A 23,672-nucleotide genomic window follows, 5' to 3' on the forward strand; every position below is an offset into this window, starting at 1 on the left:
TAGTGTTTTTACTTGTGTGTGCGTGTGTGCGTCGGTGCAATTAATTATCGTATGTCTTTGTACCTGACTGTATTTACGTTGTTAGAGGGAAGATGTGGTGAAAATAATGCCTGTGGACTGTTGTGGAACGCTGACTGGCTGGTGGTGATGCAAAATGGCTCGTGAAATAAGGAAGGAACGGATCACAACTCTGTCCTGGTTTGCATCCACATAACCGCTGTGCATCGCTCATCTCCACCTCTGCTTCCACCTCCACCACCTTCACCACCACAACCAACGAATAAGCCAGGTAATGTATTGCACATCTGGTTGAATTAAAAGCCAACAGTAATTAGCTTTACACTTATGATGATGCGCAGGTGTATGACAAATCGTTTTAAATGTTGCTTCTCGTTTTCTGTGCGACGATTTCCTTTAACAATTGTGATCGTGAGTTTGTATTTATTTATTCATTTTTTTTAAAATTAAGGTTACAGGTATGATAAGCTTTTGCACAAAGAGCAGAGGGAGAAGGCAGAATATTTTTGTGTGTCGTTCTTCCTGGAAGCCTTTAGCTATCTATTAATCTGTATATCTGTCAGTCTTCCTGCTTATCTATCTGTGTGTATCTACTGGGTTTATCTATCTTTAATTATCTGTCTGTCCATCTGTTTGTTTGTATTACTATATCCATTCATTTATCCTTAACAGTCTCGATCAACCTGTCAGTCTGCTATTTGTGTATCTATCTACCTGTCTGTATATCTATCTATCTATCTATCTATCTATCTACACCCCCAGTGAGTTGCCAGTGGTCTGTGTGGTGTATGGGATGTGATGGGCAATATTCACATTCCCGTCTGACCTCAAATTACAGGTTATGGGAAGGGATGATTATGCCGGTGTTGTTAAGACGTGGTGGAGTGTGTGGAGAGAGAGAGAGAGAGAGAGAGAGAGAGAGAGAGAGAGAGAGCACTAGATTTTTCGTGATTCCGTTAAAGGCACTTATACATGCATACATACATACATACATATTTTACACACATGCGCACACAAACGTAATCAAACAAGTGTCGCACATTAAGTATTCACAGGCCATATTACACACACACACACACACACACACGCAAATAGCCATTCGTGTACAATTCCACATCAAACGCACATGCACGCAGTCCATATTCACCCAGTGCACGCACAGACGCACACACACACACACGCAACACACGCCATTCATTACACAGGCCAGCCGTCAGAACACTTAGTCATACAGCACAGGAGAGAGAGAGAGAGAGAGAGAGAGAGAGAGCTATGTCACACAGATCACACAAAATGTACTGTTGGTAAGAGGTAATCCCTCCATCTACCCTGAAATTTTCTACCTTCTCTCCCACATCTCTCCTCCCCACCACAAGCATCTTTCCTCTTTCTCTCCCCCTACCACATCTCTCTTCCCCACCACAAGCATCTTTCCTCTTTCTCTCCCCCCACCACATCTCTCCTCCCCACCACAAGCATCTTTCCTCTTTCTCTCCCCCCACCACATCTCTCCTCCCCACCACAAGCATCCTTCCTCTTTCTCTCCCCCTCCCACAAGCATCTTTCCTCTTTCTCTCCCCCTCCCACATCTGTCCTCCCCACCACAAGCATCTTACCTTTCTCTCCCCCTACCACATCTCTCCTCCCCACCACAAGCATCTTTCCTTTCTCTCCCCCTCCCACATCTCTCCTCCCCACCACAAGCATCTTCCCTCTTTCTCTCCCCCTACCCAAACACCTTTTCCTTCTCCCTCCCTTCCTCCCTCCTCCCCCTTTTTCCTGATCTTTTCCTCTTTATCCATCCATCCATCATGATTTTTCCTCCTTCCATCCTTACATCTATCCTCAAAATTTCCTTACCCTCCCCAGCGCTTTTCCTCCCTCTCTCCCTCCAGCATCTTTCCTCCTTCTCTCCCTCCAGCATCTTTCCTCCTTCTCTCCCTCCAGCATCTTTCCTCCTTCTCTCCCTCCAGCATCTTTCCTCCTTCTCTCCCTCCAGCATCTTTCCTCCTTCTCTCCCTCCAGCATCTTTCCTCCTCCTCTCCCTCCAGCATCTTTCCTCCTTCTCTCCCTCCATCATTTTTCCTCCTCTCCCTCCAGTATATTTCCCTTTCTTTCTGTCGCTTGAGCACTTTTTTTTTCCTTTCTTCCTTCCCCTTCTTTCCTTCCTATTTTCCCATTTTTCCTTCCTCCCTTCATTCAGCATCTTTCCTCCGTCTCTCCCTCACCCACACCTTCTCTCTCCCTGCCTTTTTACCTCACCCATCATATTATATTTCATCTTCTGTTCCATCTTACCTTTCTGTCTCCCACTCCCCATCCCACTCTGCCACTCCCCATCCCACTCTGCCACTGCCCATCCCACTCTGCCACTGCCCATCCCACTCCCCCACTCCCCATCCCACTCTCCCTCTCCCCATCCCACTCTCCCACTCCCCATCCCACTCTCCCACTCCCCATCCCACTCTCCCTCTCCCCATCCCACTCTCCCACTCCCCATCCCACTCACCCACTCCCCTTCCCACTCTCCCACTTCCCATCCCACTCACCCACTCCCCGTCCCACTCTCCCACTTCCCATCCCACTCACCCACTCCCCTTCCCACTCTCCCACTTCCCATCCCACTCACCCACTCCCCATCCCACTCTCCCACTCCCCATCTCACTCTCTCCCACTCCCCATCCCACTCTCCCACTCCCCATCCCACTCTCCCACTCCCCATCCCACTCTCCCACTCCCCATCCCACTCTCCCACTCCCCATCCCACTCTCCCACTCCCCATCCCACTCTCCCACTCCCCATCCCACTCTCCCACTCCCCATCCCACTCTCTCACTCCCCATCCCACTCTCCCACTCCCCATCCCACTCTCCCACTCCCCATCCCACTCTCCCACTCCCCATCTCACTCTCTCCCACTCCCCATCCCTCTCCCACTCCCCATCCCACTCTCTCCCACTCCCCATCCCACTCTCCCACTCCCCATCCCACACTCCCACTTTCCATCCCACTCTCCCACACCCCATCCCACTCTCCCATTCCCCATCCCACTCTCCCATTCCTCATCCCACTCTCCCACTCCCCATCCCACTCTACCACTCCCTATCCCACTCTGTCACTCCCCATCCCACTCTCCCACTCCCCATCCCACTCTCCCACTCCCTATCCCACTCCCATCCCACTGCCTCCCACCCTCTATCCCACTCTCCCACTCCCCATCCCACCCTACCATTCCCAATCCCACTCTACCACTCCCCAGCCCACTCTCCCACTCCTTATCCCACTCTCCCACGCCCCATCGCACCCACCCACTCCCCATCCCACTCTGCCACTCCCCATCCCTCTCTACCACTCCCCATCCCACTCTCTCACTCGCCATCCCACTCTCCCATTCCCCGCCCCACTCTCCCACTCCCTCCCACTCCCCATCCCATTCTTTCGTCCCACTCGCCATGCCACTCGCTGCCACTCCCACTCAGTATTGTCCTCGCCTCTCCACTCCTTAAGTCCTTCTCGCCACAACTTCACCACCATCCTGCCTCGCCCAGCCTGTCTCTTGTCTCACACCCGCCTTCCCCTCGGTTAAGGAAGCTTCCTAACACCTCTTCCTTACCGATTTAGTTTGCTGATTACACCTTACCGTCCTTATCTGTGGTACTTAAATCATTCTAATGTCATCATACTCTGCATAAATACCGTACAAAACGTTATTAGCCACTTGTATCCAAAAATAAATCGGTTAGGAAGAGTTGTTAGGGAGCTTCCTTAATGGCCAGTGTTGGGCGGCAGAGGCTGTGACAGGCAAGGTATTAAGGTGGCAGAGGCAGTGACAGGCAAGGTATTAAGGTGGCAGAGGCAGTGACAGGCAAGGTATTAAGGTGGCAGAGGCAGTGACAGGCAAGGTATTAAGGTGGCAGAGGCAGTGACAGGCAAGGTATTAAGGTGGCAGAGGCAGTGACAGGCAAGGTATTAAGGTGGCAGAGGCAGTGACAGGCAAGGTAGTAACAGCGTCACTGCCAACACATCCTTTTGTCTCGTTCCTGCCAACACCATCGTCTTTGTTCAGCTTAACACACTCCTCACTGGGGTGGGGTTGTACTGAAATTCTCGGCGTCTCACTTAACAGTTTCCCTCAGCTGGACCTCTCATGACAGATCGCTTGCTAAAACCGCCTCAAATGAGACTTGGATTATTGTACTGTACAGAGTCCCTAACTTCTTCACTGACGAGCAGTTAGCTATAATTTATGAGTCATGTGCGCACTCAGCTTGAATATTGCTCACCCTTGTGGAATGGATGTGGAGAGGTTGCGTTAAAACAACTAGACAAAATTCAGAACAAAGCTGCTGGAATTATTAATAACCTTGCTATTATAAATAAACTACCTCCCCTACAAGTACGAAGGAATGTTGCCTCCCTTGCATTATTTTACAGATATTTTTATGGCAAATGCTCAGACGAAGTTGCATCCATTGTGCCACCTATTCATGCCTTCCCTCGTGTTACACGGGCATCCGGCAACGCTTATGACTGGAACGTCACTCAGCCATATTGCAGAACTTCTGCCTATCAAACTTCTTTCATTCCCCGAACTGCATCTCTCTGGAACTCATTTCCTCAGAGTTGTTTCCCTCCAAACTTCAACCTACAGCAGTTCAGGTCCAATTGTTACAGGCATTTTATGAATGGAGGACACCAGTAATCTGGTGTATGGATATTTTTTTTTTTACTCATTTGTTTTTCCTTCCTCTGTTCTGTTATTTAAAAAAAAAAAAAAAAAAATCAGCCTCCTTTGCATGATGAACTACTTTGTTGGGCGGAAGGCGGCAGCTACTACAGGCAGGCTGGATTTACCCTTCTCGTAGTGAAGGGGTTAAGGCACAGGGGAAGGTGGGCATCAGGAAGGGGGAAACACAAGAGGAAAAAACGGAGTGGGGACTTAAGAGAGTGACAAAAAATGCTTATTGAAAAGAAGGGAGTTTTTGTGTGACCGTGTAGAGGCCGGCGGAGAAAAGGACACAGGGAGAGACAAAGGGAGGGGGAAAAGTAGGAAAAAGGGAGGGAAATGCGATTAGAAAAATACCACATTGATAGCAAGGGAGAAATGGCTGACGATGATAAAAAAAAAAAAAAAAAAAATATTGACAGGGAAAATAAAAATTCTAAGCGAAAAGAAAATTAAGAGGGAGAGAAGAGGAGGAAAGAGAAGAGGAGGAAAGAGAAGAGAAGGGGGAAAATGATAAGAAAACAGAGGAGAAAAACAAGAGATGAGAAAAGGAGGGGAAAGAAGAGGAAAGGAAAGACAAGGAGGGGAAAGGAGGGGACAGGGAAAGTAGGAAGAGGGAAACAAGTGGGAAGATGAAGTGGACGTGAGTGGAATGCAACTGTTACCTATATATTTAAAGGCAAGTTTGTATTATTTGTAGCTATGAGGTTATGTGTCACTCTTTCCCTATCTAACCTCCAAAACACACACACACACACACACACACACACACACACACACACACACACACACACACACACACACGTTTAACCCCTTGAACCCGATGATATCATATTGAGTTTATTCCTGCAGATTATAGACGATTTTATTCAACTTCACAAAACCCACTCATAATGAAGAGGCAGCTGAAAGCTGAATGTAAACCCTTTTATTTTCTTGGTAGGAGAGACTGTGCGAGCTGGACATGTTAGATATATAGAGCCTTTACTAACTCTTTCAATAATAAAAGTCTTTTCTAAGTTTAATCAAAATCGTCTTAAAGAACGTTAGCAAGACTAACACAAGACGTCAGGGTAGCGAAGGTGTTAAAAGTGTAACTCAGGTGGCCGTCTTCACCATAAAGGCACTTCATAACTCTTGTATTGTTTTCCTTATTTTGACTCACCTGCAAGGTATACAGAACTAATGAGAGAGCTGTAACGTGATATATATTAACACTCCCAGGCTGCCTGAGTACAACTGTGTGGCTTTAGTGGGACTAGAAGACTGGAGTGGGAGTGGATGGATGGATTGAGAGGAATAGGGGAGAATGAAAGGATGATTACGGTGGGGAAGTAAAGGGGAAGGGGAACGAGAAAAGAGTGTGAGATGAGTGAGGGGGAGAAGGGGATATACGAAGCAGAATGTGAGAAAGGATGGAGGGGAGACGGGAGGGAGAATGTGAGGAGAGAGGGAGGGAGGGGAGACGGGAGGAAGAGTGAGGAGGCAGGGAGAGAGGGAGGCGAGATATAAGGTGACAGGGAGGAATGCAGGTAGGACGGAAAAAGGTTGGAGTAGGTTCATCTTACATGTTATTGTGAGACGAGGCAGGGCAGGGCAGGGCAAGGCAGGACAGTGCAGTGCAGGGCAGGATAGAACGAGGTAGGTTAGAAAAGATGAAGGCAGGGCAGGGTAGAATAGGGCAGGATAGGGTAGGTTCAGGAAGGGCAGGGCAGGGCAAGATGAGGCAGGACAGAGCAGGGTAGGATAGGGTATGTTCGGAAAGGGCAGGGCAGGGCAAGGCGAGGCAGGAAAGAGCAGGGTAGGATAGGGTAGGTTCGGGAAGGGCAGGGCAGGACAAGGCGAGGCAGGACAGATCAGGGTAGGATAGGGTAGGTTCGGGAAGGGCAAGGCAGGGCAGGGCACAAAAACAAAATCCTGTTTATAAAGATCAAGATGTAAACAGGAATTTATTTGGCTCAGTGAGAAAATAGTGAAGAAAATTGACCCCCCCCCCCTCGTTCCCCGTCCCCGCATACCACACCCTCCATATAAAGCCAGTAGGAGCAGCAGAGAGAGAGAGAAAGAGAGAGAGAGAGAGAGGTAATCTGTGAATCGTAATTTCAGTCCATGCATTATATATTCGTTGTTTATGCCTTCTTCTTCTCCTCCTCCTCCTCCCTTCCCTGTCTGTCTATCCATTAGTCTATCTATTTATCTATCTATCAGTCTGTCTATCTGCCTGTCTATCTCTGTCTGTCTGTCTGTTTGTCTATCAATTTATATCTACCTATCTTCCCTTAGACCAGTAATTTAGGGGAATTTTGAACTTTTAGAAAAAGAATAAACGGAGTGGTGTGTTGGGGGGGGGGGAATTTTGGCCATAAATTCCCTACAGCTGGTGCCATATATATAGAGGGTAGGGGATGGGAGGGGTGGGGGTGGAAAAAAGGGTAGGGGAGGGAGGGGCAGAGGAGAGGGAAGGGGAGGGAGTAAGAGAGGAGAGGTGAAGGGGAGGAGAGAGTATGGGAGATGGAGATTTAGGGAGAGGTGGAGTACAAGGATAGGAGAGCAAGGAAGAAGACAGAAAAGGCGAGGGGAAGGAGGAAGAGGAGTAAGAGAGAGATGGATTGATTGAGTGCAAATAATTAATATCTGGCGGCGCAACTGGAGAGAGATGGAAGGGGAGAAGGATGGGAAGGGAAGGATGGGAGAAGCGGCGGAGTGGGTGTAGGGGGAGGAGGAAGAAGTGTAAGAGAGAGAGAGAGAGAGAGAGAGAGAGGGGGGGAGGGAGGGGAAGGAGAGGAGAAGCGGTGGAGTGGGGTGGGGGGAAGGGGTAGGGAAGGGGTGAAACATGGAGCCTATTTTTTAATATATTTTCTGTATTAATGTTCGGGAGTGATGTGTGTGACGTACAGGCAGGAGGGGGACGTGTGTGTGTGTGTGTGTGTGTGTGTGTGTGTGTGTGTGTGTGAGAGAGAGAGACAGACAGACAGACAGACAGACAGAGATGCTTCCGTTTATTTTCCTAGTTTTCTCTTTTCCTCTATTCAGTAAACATCTGTTATTAATTTTGACTTTCCTTCTGTCCAGTAAACGTCTCTCTCTCTCTCTCTCTCTCTCTCTCTCTCTCTCTCTCTCTCTCTCTCTCTCTCTCTCTCTCTCTCTCTCTCTCCATGCTGGTTTTGCAATAACCACTAACTCATATTGCAACAATTCACCTCTGCAATATTCACTCCAGGTTTATTATTAATCTGTCACACACACACACACACACACACACACACACACACACACAGCCAGTATGTCTGTGGGTGAAATATACAAATAAACTTGTTGGCCGCAAAATGTTAACTGAATACCAGAGACACAACTGAGGGAGGAGGGAGGGAGGGAGTTGGTGGATGTGAAGGGAAGTGGAGGATTGGAAGGAGGGAGGGAGGAAGGGATGATGGAAGGGGGAGTTAAGGAGGAAGAGGGGAAAGGAAGGAGGAAGACTGGGAAGCGCAGGTAGGGAGAGGGGAAGGAAGAGAGGACTGAGAGGGCGAAGGAAGGAAGAGGAAGGGCAGAAGGAAGACAGGAAGCGTCAGGTGTAGGAGGATGGGAGAGAGGTAGAAAGGGGAGGGGAGGGGAGAGGGGGATGGAGATATGAGAGAGGGAGGGGGGGGAAGCACGAAGGATAGGGGATGGAGAGAGGGAGATAAGAAAGAAAAAGGGGAAGGAGATGTGAAGGAATGGTGGAGGAGGAAATATAGAAAGGACAGGAAGACAAATGAAGATGGTGTAACGAGAGAAATATATATTAATTATTAAATTGTAAGAACTTCAAGGAGGATTTAATTAGGCACAATAATTCAAAATATAAGAATGAACTAACAGTCTCTCTTACTCCAAACTTCTCGTTGGATTTCCATGTCTTCTTCCTTATTTCCTTCTTCCTCATTTTTTCCCTTCCCTGCTTTCCTTCATTTTTGATGCTATACTATAGTCGCGGCGCGCGACTCTGAGGTTATTATTATCGTGCCCTGTCACCCTACCATTCAAAAGTGTGTCTGATTTCATGTATAATATGAGACGCATGTGATTCGTGTATAATATGTTCGTGTATAATAAATATCGAGTATAATATACTCGTGCATAATAATATGATTCGTGTATAATATGATACGAAATCGGACGCACTTTTGAATGGTACCGTACGTTGCCAGGGTACGATAATGACAACCTCAGAGTCATGCGCCGCGACTATAGTGACGTTCCCTCCACGTCTCTCTTCCTTCACTCTTTGGGTCTTTACTACTCTCTCTCTCTCTCTCTCTCTCTCTCTCTCTCTCTCTCAGGCATCACCAGGGCAAGACAGTTGGAATGGGGATGGGAGGGTAATGGCCAGATATTAAAGGCTTTTTATGGCCAACTCCAGAGGCCCTCGTTCTGGAGAGAGAGAGAGAGAGAGAGAAGATGAAGAAGAAGAAGAAGATTTCCGAGAGGGAATGCGGATGAAAAGTGAATGAGAAAAGAGGAAGAGGAAGTGGGCGTTAAGAGAAGGAAAGGAGAGGGAAGGGAACGAGGGAGCAGATGGAAGAGAAGGGGAGGAAGAGGAAGAGGGGGAGGGGAAAGAGCAGGGGTTAGGGAAGGTGGAGTAGGATGATGATGGTGATGATAATGATAAAGATGATGATGATGGTGGTGATGATGATGATGGTAATTAGTATTCACCTGTCTGGCCACACCTTCCCATCCCTCAATCACTAACTCATTTTTAGACTTGACACTTTTTAATATGAACGATATTTTTTCGCCTAATCCCAGGCCTTGGGTATATTTTGTTGGTGCTGTTGTTAATAAAATAGTGTGTTGGTAGTAAGGACAAATAGAGGTAAATTAGCTACGTCTTTGGGTGGAAGGGGTTAGACAAAGGACAGGCGCCAGCTTTACTGACATAGCCACCTGGTGTGTGTGTGTGTGTGTGTGTGTGTGTGTGTGTGGTGAGTGAGAGTGTGGCTCAGTATTTTTTTTTCCTATATCTGGTTCCGACCCACCCCATTTGTTCGTGGGAGATGATAATGATGATGATAATTATGAAGATGAAAATGATGGTGGCGGTGATGATGATGGTGAAGATGAAAATGGTGATGATGATGATAATGATGATGATGAAAATAATGATGGTGATGATGATAATGATGGTGGTGACGATGATGATGATGAAAGTAATGGTGATGGTGATGATGATGATGATGATGATGATGATACAATCGGTAAAATAAATACGCACTCTACATTATGTCTCTACCTCATTACCCTAATCTTGTCTGTAATTTGTATACAGTATATGTTAGGTTTAGTGACCGACAAAATCTAACCTAACAAATCAAACCAAGCCAGTCTGACCTGACCTGACCTGATCTAACCTGACCTAATCTGACGTGACGTGACCTGACCTAACGACCTGACCCGACCCTCTTTCGGAATTTCGGCGTTAGTACTGATGTTCAAAAGTCTTAGTGACATTTTTGGGGTTATTCTGCCTATTATGCAGGATGGTCCATATATAACGCCTCTCTTCCACACTGCTGGGTGATTTCTCGTGTGTTTTGGGGACGGCTTAGGAAGTGTTATTTCCTACCCCCCACTGCCACACCCACGCCCACACCAGCAGACAGCGTTATCAGTGTCTATGCATCATGTATTCATTTCCTACTCCCACTGCCACACCCACGCCCACACCAGCAGACAGTCAGCGTTATCTGTGTCTATCCTGCATCATTTATTCATTTCCTACTCCCACTGCCACACCCATGCCCACACCAGCAGACAGTCAGCGTTATCAGTGTCTATCCTGCATCATGTATTCATTTCCTACTCCCACTGCCACACCCACGCCCACACCAGCAGACAGTCAGCGTTATCAGTGTCTATCCTGCATCATTTATTCATTTCCTACTCCCACTGCCACACCCACGCCCACACCAGCAGACAGTCAGCGTTATCAGTGTCTATCCTGCATCATTTATTCATTTCCTACTCCCACTGCCACACCCACGCCCACACCAGCAGACAGTCAGCGTTATCAGTGTCTATCCTGCATCATTTATTACTTTCCTACTCCCACTGCCACACCCACGCCCACACCAGCAGACAGAGCCATCCCCCAACACATAAGATACCGCCAGTTGCATTGCTAGTGAAGTAATATAACTGGACTGCCCTGTACATCCCTGACTGTTACAAAAATTAATGTTGATCTCTATATAGTAATCAACCACAGCTAAAATGACCAGATGAGGAGGTACAGGAGCGTTGTGGTGTGTGGATATGATTGTATTAAGAGATATAGGCCTGCCTTTGAGATCTGGCTGTGTTTGGGGATTGAGAGACTGACTAGAAGAGTGCCCATGAGTGAGGTGGAGGGGGAGAGGAGGAAGGGGAGACCAAGGATGAGATGGAGGGATGGAGTGGAGATTTAAGATGGAGAGGGTGCGAGTTGGAGGGAGGGCAGTCAAATGACAGAGGATACAGCCACATGGAGGTGATTTGTCTGTGGCCACCCCTTACGAGGCAGTAGATAGATAGATAGACAGAAAATTACCACCAGCCACCCTAGTTAAGGTAATTTGTGTGTGTGTGTGTGTGTGTGTGTGTGTGTGTGTGTGTGTGTGTGTGAGAGAGAGAGAGAGAGAGAGTGAGAGGACTTCCCATCAGTGTTACCTGCATTATTAAAAATCTTGCACCTGAAGTTTTCTCATTCCTTTACCTCGTCGTCCTCCTCCCCCCTCTCCCCCGATCCCTCTCCCTCTTCCCCCTCCCTCCCCTTTCCTTTCACCAGCTCTTCCCCTCTGTCTCCCCCCTCCTTCACCCGACTTCCTGCAATCACATTCTCTCTCTCTCTCTCTCTCTCTCTCTCTCTCTCTCTCTCTCTCTCTCTCTCTCTCTCTCTTTCATTTCCCTCCCTGTTTGCCCTTCTCTCTTCCTCTCGGATCCATTCCTTCTCTTCTTCATTGTATCTCTCTTTTCTCCCTTAACATTCCTCCTTTTATCTTTCTCTCTCCCCTCTCCTTCCTTCTCCTCTTATCTTCCTCTCCTCCCTCTCCATCTCCCCATATCTTCCTCCTTCCCCTGCCTTTTCATCCCATCTTTCCTCCTCACTCCCTTTTCTCTCTCCCTTTCCTCCTCACTCCCTTTTCTCTCTCCCTTTCCTTCCCTTCCTCCCTCTCTTCTCTCTCCCTCCCCTCCCCCCTTTTCTCTCCCCACCAGCGTCCTCCCCTCGTGTCTGAGGCTGACAGCACATAACATTAAGATTGTAACTGATTTTCTTAAGACAAAAACCAAGAAAGTTGTTAAGATTGCCTTAGTATTTTCTTAAGACCAAATCAAGAAAGTTATTGAGATTATCATAGTATTTTCTTAAGACCAAACCAAGAAAGTTATAAGATTAAGATTGCCACAATATTTTCGTAAGACAAACCAAGAAAGTTATTAAGATTGTCATAGTATTGACTTAAGACAAATCCAGAAAGTTTTTAAAGATTGTCATAGTATTTTCTTCAGACAAACCAAGAAAGATATTAAAATTGTCATAGGATTTTCGTAAGACCAAACCCAGAAAGTTATTACGATTGCCATACTATTTTCTTAAGACAGAATCCTACGGAGTTATTAAGATTGTCATAGTATTTTCTCAAAACTAAACTAAGAAAGTTAGAAGATTGTCGTAGTATTTTCTTAAGAGAAAGGCCTACAAAGTTATTATTAAGGTTGTCTTAGTATTTTCTTAGGACAAAAATCAAGAAAGTTATAAGGTTAAAATTGTCATAGCAATTTCTTAAGACAAACCAAGAAAGTTATAAGATTAAGACTGACTTAGTGTTTTCTTAAGACACAAAGCCACAGAGATGATAAGAAAATGATACCTAGTGAAGATGATGACAAGGAAATGAAGAGATGGAAGGATAAGAGGAAGATGAGAAAATGACCAAGATGTAGGGAAGAAGGGAAGAAAAGGAGATGATGATGGTGAAGAAGCTAAGATAACAGCGAGATGAGAAAATGAAAATAAGATGTAGGACGGAAGACAGATAGGAAGAGAGGAAGAAGAGAAGATGAGGGGAAGAGAGATAGGGAAGAAGACAGATATATAAAGAGAAGAAGAAGAGAAGATGAGGGAGAGAGAATTAAGATGAGAGGAAGATGTAGAGAGAAGAAGGCAAGATGAGGGTAAGAGAGATAGTGAAGACAGATATTAAGAGGAGAAGGCAAGATGAGGGAGAGAGAGTTAAGATGAGAGGAAGATGGTGAGGGAATCTTCAAGGAGTGGTAAAGATGGTGAGTCACTCCAGACCTGCCTCTTTACTGCCAAGGATGAGATGTCTGTGATATATCTTCCTTCCTCCTTCCCTCTTCTCTCCCCCTCACTCCCTCCCTCCCTCTCTCTCCCTCCCTCCCTCCTCTCAAATGGTTTTCTTTTCCCTCCTCCCTCCCTTCGACCATTACTTCCATTACTTCTTCCGTCCCCCTCCCCCCCTCTCTCTCTCTATCTATCTATTTATCTGTCTATCGATCTCTCAGGCATCGTTTGTATCTTTGATTATTTGCCTGTTAGTCAGAGAGAGAGAGAGAGAGAGAGAGATGGAAGTGGTGGGGAGGGATGGAGAGAGGGAGGTAAATGAAGATAAATGAGGGAGGAAGGGAGGGGAGGAAGAATTAAGAGGAAGTAAAGGAGGAGGGAGGGAGTGTTAAGAGGAAGGAAGGGAGGAGGAAGGGAGGAAAGATGGGGAAGAGAAAGGAAGGTGATTAGTGGGAGAAGATGAAGGGAAGACGCATGAGAGAGAGAGAGAGAGAGAGAGAGAGAGAGAGAGAGAGAGAGAGAGAGAGTAAAAACAACCAAGCATCGTTAAGGGATAGTCGCCCCAGTTCTTGTTTCCTGACCCCCGCTGCTCTCTCTCTCTCTCTCTCTCTCTCTCTCTCTCTCTCAATTACAGTTTCTCCCTTCCTCGCCCCTTTACATATTTCAGTCTTTTATTCTCCTTTCTGTTTCAATTAATGTCCCTCTCTTCTTCTGTTCTTGTTAATTTCCCTTTCTCTTCTGTCTTCTGTTTGTTGCATCGCCGCGGTGGCCGGGTGGGTAGTGTATACACCCGCTGGCCTGAAAGTGCCAGGGTTCGAATCCTGGTGTGGACAGGTGGCATCACTCGACTCAGGTGTGCTTCTACCAGTTACCGATCGGCAGGTAAACTGATCACCTTGAGTAACACCTATGGCAGGTAACTATGGTAACTTGGATGATGCAGTGGCCTTGGATCTCAGGATAGTGGATCAATAACCCGCCACGTGCTCAAAGGCCTAAGTCAAGGAGATGAGCACTACGGCTTAGCGCCTCATGGTCCCAGCCCCACCTTTACTTTGCCTTACCTACATTTACCACTGTCTTACTTATTTACGAGGCACATACAGTATACCTAACAAACTTCTTTCTATTTCTTTCTTTCCTTCCTTTTCTTCTCCCTGCTCTTCTTCTTCTTCTTCTTCTTCTTCTTCTTCTTTCTTTCTTTTCCTTTCTTCATCATCATCTTCTTCCTGTAATCCACTGTGCTTTCCTTCCACTGCATGGCCCAACACCACAACACACTGACTCACCCCTAACCCTCCCTCTCTCGCCACAACCTACAGCTCGACAATAACCTCTTCCTTAGGTGACCGCACTGAGTAACAAGACTAGTGGTTTCCCGTGTCCCAGGAAGCCACTTAAAACGCTGGGTGGTAACCATATAACCAAAGAACAAGGTGACGTAGAGCTCCTGTTAACTGAGTGGAGAGACGTAAAACCAAGCAGCGTTGATCACTTGAACCTCACACACACAACACACTCTACCCTCACACTCACACCTCCACACACTTCCCCACCTCACACCACACACTCTGCCCTCACACTCACACACACACTTACACCCTTACACACCTCCCCACCTCACACAACACACTCTACCCTCACACTCACACACACACACACCTCCACACACTTCCCCACCTCACACAACACACTCTACCCTCACACTCACACACACACTTACTCCCCTGCACACTTCACCACCTCACACAACACACACACACACACACACACACACACACACACACACACACACACACACACACACACACACTTCCCCACCTCTCACAACATACTGCCCTCACACTCACACACACACACCCCTACACACTTCCCCACCTCACGCACCACACCTAACACCACACTCTACCGTCACTATAATATTACTCTCACAATACTTCCTTACCTCATTCTTACAACACTAAATCCTACACAATAATCTCAACATAACTCTGTGCTAATCCATCTTACTTTTTCATGCCGGATGTATCTGGAGGGATGGGTGGGTACGGAGGGAGCCGTCTGCTTTACTCTCCATCTCAGTCTCTCATAAACTAGATATCATAGGCTAATTCATCCATATCTGACAGCGCTATCTAAATACAGATCTTTATTGTCATATTTGTTTGTTGCTGTTAATGTAATGTTTATGACTCTCTCTCTCTCTCTCTCTCTCTCTCTCTCTCTCTCTCTCTCAGTGTTGCCCTCTTACAGCCTCTCTCCTCCCTCTTTGGGCGGTAAGAGGGAAACAGGAAGACGGAGGGAGGAAAAGGAGGAAAGGGAGGGAGGGAAAAACAAAAGAGAGAGAGGGACAAGGAGAGAATTAAAGGGAGACATAGGAAGGTAGGAGAATGACAGGCAGAAAGAGGGAGAGGAAGTGAAGAGGAAATAAAAAGGGAGACGGTGGAAAGACGGAGCGAAACGCAGCAATTCTCTCTCTCTCTCTCTCTCTCTTTCTTTCTCACACACACACACACACACACACATACACAAAATCACTCTTTCTCCCCTCTTCCTGTACACTTCCGCCTTCCTTTCTTCTCTCTAAAACCCTTCAAAGTCTCTCTCTCTCTCTCTCTCTCTCTCTCTCTCTCTCTCTCTCTCTCTCTCTCTCTCTCTCTCTCTCTCTCTCTCAGTATATTAAAGTGATAATCGTCTATTCTCCCTCCACAATATTATAATCCAGAGCGAGCAGCCACAAAGCCGCAGCGGGAGAGAGAGAGAGAGAGAGAGGAGGGGGGGTGGACAGGGAAGGAGGGACAAAGGGAGGAATAAAAAAAAACAGGAGAGAAGTGGGTGAGAGGAAGGGAGACAGAGGGAAAAAAGAGAAAAGTACCGGTATTAAAAGAAGAGGGGTGAGAGAGGGAGGGAGGGAAGGAGAGTAGGAAGGAAAGGGAGGGAAGAAGGAAAGGAAGGGAGGGAGGGAGGGAGGGAGAGAGGGAGGGAGGGAGAGAGAGAGAGAGAGGGAGGGAGGGAAACAAAGGGAGAAGTGAGGTGGAGAGATTTTAATACGGTGTCCGGATATGAACCCGGGTTGTGGAGAGAGAGAGAGAGAGAGAGAGAGAGAGAGAGAGAGAGAGATGGTTTATATAATTCTGCAGACTAAGCTACGTTCTGCTGTAGGTTTGAGGAAGGGAGGGAGGGAGGTGAGGGGGGGGGAAGGGAGGGAGGGGAGGTATGGTGAAAATAGGGAGAGGAAACGAGGGGAGGGGAGCGGTTGCTCTCTCTCTCTCTCTCTCTCTCTCTCTCTCTCTCTCAACTTCTTTTCTTCTTCCAGGTCTTCCTCCCTCCCGTTTCCTCCGTCTCTCACTTTCCTCCAGGCCTGGCTGTATCCTTCTTCTCATCTTCCTACTTTCCTCTTCTTGCTCTTTTCACCTCCTCAGCCTCTCTTTCCTTCACCATCCTCATTCTTTCCTCCATCCCCTCCATCTTCCCCAGTCTTTCTCTCCTCCCCTTCCACTCTCTCCAGTTTTCTCATATTCCCCCATCTCTCCATCCCTCCTCCTCTCTCCTCCCTATCCTCTCCCTTCCTCCATCTCCATCTCTCTGCCTCCTTGATGGTGGTATCGGCATTATATCACTTGCCTCTCTCCTTGTGCCGAGGGAGAAGGGAGGGAGAGAAAGGGAGGTGGAGGGGGAGGGGAAAGAGGGAGAGGGGAGGAGGGAAGGGTAAACTAACTTATAAAACAGTATCCTTGAAGCCAATCCAGCCTCTGTACCAACACCAACAAATCGCCTTTACTGTCTCAGTCTTAACCTATTTCCTGCCATCACGTCATTCTTCCTTTAACTTTCCTACTTCTTAAACATCTTCTAAGTAGGAAAGGTCACTCGTGCTGATGAGGTTAAGGAAGACTGCCTCTAACCCCCCTAAAAGCCACTCCTAAGCTGAATAAAATCGTCTGGAGGTAACAGGAACAGAAATTAAAACACGACATTGTTAAAATCCACAAATTGCCCTCACGTCATTTACCCAGCCATTTTCCTTTCCAATATTCCCACGAAGGTAAAAATTGTCCTCTTCACTAAAAATAGGAGATGTGTGGAAGGGAAAAAGACATGTGGGAGGGAGGAGTGTGTGTGTGTGTGTGTGTGTGTGTGTGTGTGTGTGTGTGTGTGTGTGTGTGTGTGTGTGAGGATGTGCTGGCGACTGACGATTGTAATTTGTCAGCTGCTATATTCCTTGTCTCCAGATCCTCCTGCAAAATATATAAACTAGTCAGCTGCCACAAGACGATATTTTCATCTTAGGGGCGATTACCTGAAGAGGATGGGTTGGATACAGCCTTCATTAATTTCCTAATCACCATCTTGGCCAGGTTAAATATAATCGTCTGCAGGTAACAAGAATTAACCAAGACACACAACATCTTAGTGATACAGACATACAGACGTAGGCTATTACTGACAGATTCTCTCACAACTTTTATAGATATTTCCAGCTGCTCAGACTGGGAACAAATAAAAGAAAAATGAATGAAATGTTTGGTGTGTGTGTGTGTGTGTGTGTGTGTGTGTGTGTGTGTGTGGGATGATAACAAAAGAGGAGGAAATAGAGTGGTAAAGTTTGGTGGTGGTGGTCAGTGCAATTGGCTGCTTCGGCAAATTGTTTTCTTCGTCATCCGTTCTTGGCCGCCATAAAACCACTGCTGCCATCAGCGGGTCTTTATTGCCCTGCCCTGCCCTGCTCTGCTGTACCCTGCCCTACCTGATCTCCCCTACTCAGCCCTTCCCTGTCTTGCCCTGCTTTTCTTTGTCCTGCCTTGTCCTTCCTCGCTGATCTTTGTCTTGCCCTACCCTGCTCATTGCTCTTCTCTTTCCTGCCTTGCCCTGCCCAGTCTTACTCTATCCCCTCTTGCCCTGTCCTACCCTGCTCTGTCCTGCCGTGCTTTGCCCTGTCTTTTCCTGTCCTACCCTTCCCGCTCTGTCCTTTATGTTCCTGGTCGGATATGTCACCCCGTCTAGCCATATATCGTCCTTTGTGATGTGTTCCAGCTCCATAGATCACTTCCTGCATCATCAGCTATCATCAGCATCCCTTCCTTTATCTTCATATCTCTAGTTCCTGTTTCTCCCTTATCTTCCTCCTCTTCTTTCTGTCTTCTTTCCGTCTTTCTGTCTTCTTTTTCTTCTTTCTGTCTTCTTTCCTCCTCTTCTTTCCGTCTTCATTCCTCCTCTTCTGTCTTCTATCCCTCTCTTCTTTCTGTCTTCTTTCCTCCTCTTCTTTCTGTCTTCTTTCCTCCTCTTCTTTCTGTCTTCTTTCCTCCTCTTCTTTCTGTCTTCTTTCCTCCTCTTCTTTCCTTCTTCTTTCCTCCTCTTCTTTCTGTCCTCTTTCCTCCATTCTGTCTTCTTTCCTCCTCTTCTTTCTGTCTTCTTTCCTCCTCTTCTTTCTGTCTTCTTTCCTTCCTCTGTCTTCTTTCCTCCTTTCTATGTTCCTTCCTCCTCCTCTTTCTGTCTTCTTGCCCCATCGTCTTTCCTCCTCCTCCTCTTTCTGTCTTCTTTCCTTCTCTTCTTTCCTCTGCTTTCTATCTTCTTTCCTTCTCTTCTTTCCTCTGCTTTCTGTCTTCTTTCCTTCTCTTCTTTCCTTCTCTGTCTTTCTCTTCCTCCTCCTCTTTTTGTCTTCTTTCCTCCACTTCTTTCTGTCGTCTTTCCTCCTCTTCTTTCTGTCTCCTTTCCTCTTCATTCTGTCTCCTTTCCTCTTCATTCTGTCTTCTTTCCTCCTTTCTGTCTTCTTTCCTCCTTTCTGTCTTTTTTCCTCCTTTCTGTCTTCTTTCCTCCTTTCTGTCTTCTTTCCTCCCCTTCTTTCTGTCATCTTTACCTTTTCTTTCTGTCTTTCTTCTTTCTCATCTTTGTCTTCTTTCCCTCTCTTCTCTCTCTCTTCTTTCCTCCTCTTCTTTCTGTCTTCATTACTTCTCTTCTATCTGTCTTGTTTCCTCCTCTTTATTGTCTTGTTTCCTCCTTTTCTTTCTGTCTTCTTTCCTCGTCTTCTTTCTGTCTTCCCTCCTTCTTCTCTTCCTGTTGGCCTACATCGCAAGACTCAATGTTAATGAGAGCAACGCATACATATTCTTTTATAGTTGGGGGAAACTTTGTATTAAACCTTCACTGCATTCAGATCACTCCTACAAAACCAGTCTTCACAGGGTATACTCCCACGGCCTGTCCCCACCACCGCCACATATCCAACTCATCTCACTCATTTCCCAGTCCCTCCCACGCTCATTTCTTTACCCCCCCAACACTGTCACTCTTGTAGGATGCTTTACAATTACCTTCACTCCAGCACACCTGTAACCACACAACACGTCTTTCCACCAGGTATACTTTCCCACCTCATTCCACCGCCCACCAACATTCCAGTCATTCCCGCCCATTCCTCCACCCACCACGCCCATTTGTTCACCCCTATGACGGCTTCTTGATGCGACGCAGGCCACGCGGTCAACTAAATCCCCTTGTTTTCCCCTCTCATATTTCCCCACCTCTTCCTTCCTGTCTTCCCCTCACTCCTTCCTCTCCTTCTCATTCTGTTTTCTTTCCTCTTTCCATTCATCATTTTTCCTCCTTCTTCTCCTTCATGTCCTTCTCATCCTCATCCTTCCCAGCTTCATTTCCTCCTTTTCCTTGCGTCCTTTTAGTATAATTTTCCTGCTTCCTTCCTCCTTCCCTCAACTTCCTTCCCTGCGTTCTTCCTCCTTCCTTAAACTTACCTCCCTACTTCCTTCCTCCTTCCTTGAACTTCCTTCCTCTTCCTTCAACGTCCCTCCCTACTTCCTTCCTTCTTCTTTCAACTTCCCTCCCTACTTCCTTCCTCCTTCCTTCAGCTCCCCTCCTTCTTCCAGCTTCCTTCCTATACTATCCTTCATCTTTTCTCCAACTTTTTTCCTTTTATCTTCTTCGTTAACTTTCCTTTCTTCTAGCATTTCCATTTTTCTTCAAATATCCACTGATTTCATTTTGTTTAGTGCCTCTCTCTCTCTCTCTCTCTCTCTCTCTCTCTCTCTCTCTCTCTCTCTCTCTCTGGTGTAGAGTTGAATGGATTTATTTATTTTTTTTTTTTTGTCTTCCCGGAGCCACAACACTATTATCATTCCCTATCCAGCTGACCTCATCGTCTCTCTCTCTCTCTCTCTCTCTCTCTCTCTCTCTCTCTCTCTCTCTCTCTCTCTCTCTCGTATCACCGTAAGGGTAGTGATGGACTAAACTTTCCTCCTCCAACTTCCCTCCTTCCTCCCTCTTCTCTCCCACTTTCCTCCACGTATCTTTCCTCCCTCACATTTTCCTCCATCTCTCCTCCTTCTTCACATTTTCCTCCATCTCTCCTCCTTCTTCACATTTTCCTTCATCTTTCCTCCTCCCTCACTTTCTCTCTCTCTCTCTCTCTCTCTCTCTCTCTCTCTCTCTCTCTCTCTCTCTCTCCAAAACAATGACGTCCATCTAATATACTACTGACACTGAGAACACACACACACACACACACACACACACACACACACACACACACACACACAACATCAACGCATCAAACAGCATTTATAATAACTGATAATTTTCCACACATCCCTAATAATTATAACTTCATCAATATCCACTTTTGTCTCTTTAGCTGTGTATATTATCTTTATTTTAACATTCAATTTACCTCCTTTATTCCTCGTAACGCCAGACGATAAGTTATTCATCTGAGAGTAAAGACGGGATCCTTAAGATGTTATTATTAATGCAAGGAAGAAGGAACCCAAGGCTGATGTCCACAAGATTATTCCCTTCAAGAAAAGACAAAATCGTGATCCAATTTCAAGATCCCAATGCGTTCTTATTTCCATACTTATTTTGAGTCTTCTTCTTTATTAGCGTTTATTTATTTATTTATTTATCTCTCCTTTACTACGGCCACGCTGGGTTATTTATAATAAGTGGCATTTGGGATATTGTAATAAAGAAAAAACTGAATTAAGTCTACGGGTCTTATATCCAGGTTTGACTACTGGGTGCAAGAGGTGGATTCTCTCTCTCTCTCTCTCTCTCTCTCTCTCTCTCTCTCTCTCTCTCTCTCTCTCACACACACACACACACACACACACACACACACACACACACACACACACACACACACACACACACACACACACACACACACACACACACACACACACACACCTACATAAAACCCACACCAGGTGCCGGCAAGGAGGGCCAGACGGTAATCTAGTTGTGTGTGTGTGTGTGTGTGTGTGTGTGTGTGTGTGTGTGTGTGTGTGTGTGCAGTAATGGTGGGGGTAATGGAGGGGTCTCACGCTTCTGGCTTAACGTAATGGTGGGACGTGAAGGGGGAGCTGAGAGGATAGGAGAGAGAGAGAGAGAGAGAGAGAGAGAGAAGGAACAGGGAAAACAGGTGGGCAGGGGTTGGCAAGGTGTGTTGGTGGGTGATTAATATGGTAATTAGATCTTGACAGGTAATCCAGGTAATCCTATATGCTGGTAATTAAGACGTGTAAATAACCCATATCAAGGTGAGAAGGAGAACGACAGGCAAGGTGTGGTAAATTGCTCTCTCTCTCTCTCTCTCTCTCTGCACAGGTGAGCCAGGTAATCATATAATAATTAACCTGTAATTACCTCCACCTGGCCCAGTGTACCTTCAGTAATTAGTCTCAGGAAATCATTTGTATTTTATTATTGCAAATTACGAGGGATTTTATTTATTTATTTATTTTTATTGACCTGGAGGTGCTAAATATACCTTCCTTTATTTCCTTTACTACGAGACTAGGGTGCTTTATTTTTGCTACTGTCAGACGGTTTTATTAAGCGTAGGAGGGACTGTGACAAAAATAAAAGGGAAGGTGAGTGAGGGAAAATGGTGAAGAAATAGAAAATGGAGGAATAGAAAACGGGAGAACTGTAACGAGAGAGAGAGAGAGAGAGAGAGGGAGGGGAAGTAAAATTTGGAGAAGAGAGGAGACGCAAGAATAGGGAGTGGAGAGGAGAGGAAAGGAATGAGGTGAGAGAGGACAAAAGAGGAAAGGAAGAAAGAGGAAACAGAACGAAAGACAAAAGAGAAGGGAGAGGAAGAAAGGAATAGGAAGAGGGAGACAAGGAAGCCAAAGAAGATAGAGGAAGACTGAAAGAGAAGGAGAGAGGGTAAAGTGGAAAGGGAGAGGAAGGAGAGACACAGAGGGGAGTGGGGAGAAAAAGGGTGAAAGAAAGGAGGTGGAAGAAGGAGAAGAGAGGGAGGAATAATGAGAGGCAGAGAGAACAGAAGGGGCAGGAGAGAAGGAGGAAGAAGGAGGTGAAGGAAGGAGAGAAGGAGGGGAAGAAGGAGAGAAAGAGGAAGAAAATGCTAGTTACGATCAATAATGTGATTGGAGAGGGAAGTTTGGTGGGTTGTGGTGGTGATTGTGGTAGTCATTGTGGTGGTGGCGGCGATTGTGGTAGTGGTGATTGTGGTAATGGTGATAGTAGTGGTGGTAGCAGTAATAGTGGTAGTCACCGTGATAGTGGTAGTAGTAATAGTGTGATGACTGGTAGTGGTAATGATGCCTAGTGTTTGGTTACCTGTCATTAGTCTCCATCATCAGTCCTTACACCACCACCATCATCACTCACCTTTCTCTCTCTCTCTCTCTCTCTCTCTCTCTCTATGGCAAAGTATGGTGCCGTCTATATTGACCATCACTTTTGTACACTGGGATTTACACACACACACTAATAAAATATAGATACACATATACACACACTGAGATAAAAGCATACGTAAGTACACAAACACACACACTCACATGTATACAGTTTACATACAAGTACACACATAAATACTACACACAAAACACTCACATATATATAAACACGTACCCAAGAGCACCTGTACAAACACACAGGTATATACCGTATTATACACTTTAATAAAGAGATAGCGAGAGGTTTGTACATTCTCTCTCTCTCTCTCTCTCTCTCTCTCTCTCTCTCTCTCTCTCTCTCTTTAATGACCTTTCCCCTCTCCCCTCGCCTGATGACCGCCGCTGGACAGAACTATGGTGAGATTAACAGCCAAAGGGAGAGAGAGAGAGAGAGAGAGAGAGAGGTAAGATGCAATAGAAGGAAAAACGAAGGAGGGATAACCGAAGCAAGGAATGAAGAAAGAAGAATAAAATAGAAAAGAGGAAATAAGAATAAGACAAGGATAGCAAACAGGGGGACGGGGGGAGGCTGGCAACCCCCCAATTTAACAGGAAGAAGAGCTAATTAAGATGTATTTCCTACTAATGAACATAATTACACAGGTTACATAGCTAAGGAAATAATTACTGGAGTTACAAGTCTGCTTACAGTATTAATTTGTTGATATTGCTGTGGTCGGGGCAGAGGCAGGTATCCCCCTCAGATAAGAGAGCTCCCTAACACCTTCTCCTAAGCGAATTACTATTATTATTCTTTTTGTGACACCTTGCTATCCTCTTTCGTGTTGCACAAATCCTTCAATATCGCCACACTCTTCATAAATAACGCACAAAGGGATATGCACCATCCTTATCCAAAAATAAGTCGCTGAAAATGAGGTGTTAGAG

Source organism: Coenobita brevimanus, chromosome 50 (assembly GCF_032717465.1).
Source record: "Coenobita brevimanus isolate Jiangsu-jjx chromosome 50, ASM3271746v2, whole genome shotgun sequence".
Classification (NCBI taxonomy): Eukaryota; Metazoa; Arthropoda; class Malacostraca; order Decapoda; family Coenobitidae; genus Coenobita; species Coenobita brevimanus.